Source organism: Aplysia californica, unplaced genomic scaffold (assembly GCF_000002075.1).
Source record: "Aplysia californica isolate F4 #8 unplaced genomic scaffold, AplCal3.0 scaffold00319, whole genome shotgun sequence".
Classification (NCBI taxonomy): Eukaryota; Metazoa; Mollusca; class Gastropoda; order Aplysiida; family Aplysiidae; genus Aplysia; species Aplysia californica.
In genome coordinates, this window is record NW_004797589.1 from 886,876 (window position 1) to 888,337 (window position 1,462).

The 1,462-nt window shown below is 42.5% G+C and overlaps 1 long non-coding RNA gene across 1 annotated transcript in view; it reads left to right on the forward strand.

The window, feature by feature from the left end:
- Positions 1 to 913: 913 nt before the first annotated feature.
- LOC118477974 overlaps positions 914 to 1,462 on the forward strand; it is a 6,743-nt gene continuing 6,194 nt past the window's right edge. The window contains exon 1 of the long non-coding RNA XR_004858724.1: positions 914 to 1,171. This is a non-coding gene — a long non-coding RNA (uncharacterized LOC118477974). The remainder of the gene's footprint in view (positions 1,172 to 1,462) is intronic.

Here is a 1,462-nt window from a genome sequence, read left to right on the forward strand (position 1 = left end):
GAGAGAGAGAGAGAGAGAGAGAGAGAGAGAGAGAGAGAGAGAGAGAGAGAGGCTCTAATAGAAAAAGATAGCGGAAAAAAACACGAAAATAAAACCCAGATAAAAATCGGCAATGGAGGTGAGCAAGGTTACATTGAAAAGGATACAAGAGATAGCGAAGGCCAAGGTCACAGAGAATACAATCATGATGTTATTATTATCAGCTGATCGTCTTTCATCGAGCGCGGGAGGAGAAGAGAAGACAAAAGAAGAGAAGAGAAGAGGTGAGAAGAGGAGAGGGATAGAGTCGAGCGAGTCCTCCCTTCGCCCCCTTTCTCTCTTCACTCCGCGCACCCCCTCTCGTCCTAGCCTAGGCTATGCGCCGATCTCGTCACTCCTCCAAAGTAGGGCTGGGCAATGGGTTGCTTTAGCAAAATCCGGATTCGATATTAGTGCACCTCTTCGACAAATAAAATGATCATGAACCGCTTCGACAAACGGGTTAGCACTACTTCAACAAATAGATGCACCCATTTCGGCAAACGGGTCATGAAGAAAGAGAGTTAAGAGTCAGAATTCGAATGTTTCCATGAGAATTATCCGGTTATCCTTGTTGAATATCCGGATTTTGCCCATCTCTATTCCGAAGCTCAGTCAGTCCATCGCCCCGCACGGAAAGAACAGCAAGATATGCAATACACTTTGACAACACCGCGTCGCGCTGAGTTGTGGTGTGAGTCGAGAGGAAAGTTTATCGAGGTCGCACGCTCGCACCTTCCTTCCTTTATTTCTTTATTTTGACGGCGTTCATCAATAAGTTTTGTGCAAAGTGTGAATAGATCTTAAGGGCATCCCCCTGGCCCAAGCTCTCCGGCTGGCGACAGAGAGACGTCTTTTTTTCCCCCTCGACACCTATAAGGGTATATAGATATATATAAGCGGCGGATAAAAGTAAAGTAAGCGAAGGGAGAGATAGATTCGTATTTCACTCACTCACACCTCTGTGTTTCGGTCAAAAGGACTTGAGTTTCGCTTGGAGAATCCAGAATCTAATTCGCCATACATCAACATCTCAACATCTTTGGACCTCTTTTTGTTTTGCAAAAGCTTGGTTTACGTGATTCTCTGTGAAAGGAGTTGTGTACAAATTCATATTCTGGAGTCGTCCTTTATTTATTTTCTCAAAGTTGTGGTGAGTCGTCGGTTGTCGAGAGTTATTATTCCTTGTGTTGATGAACTTGTAAAAAATCGTATTTTTGTTCTTGTTGTTAATTGTGAGGTATGCTGACAAAATGAGATACTTCTCGGATTTTAACAGTTTGGAAATTGGTCCCTCAACTTTGTCGTTGGAGTTTACATAATAATTGTAAGTATAGAATACTAAAAGGCACGGTAGTTTAGACTTGAACAAAGTATCATCAAATGAAAATCAATAAATCTGACCCCAGTGTTCATTTTGGACAATAATATCTCAAATCTTGGA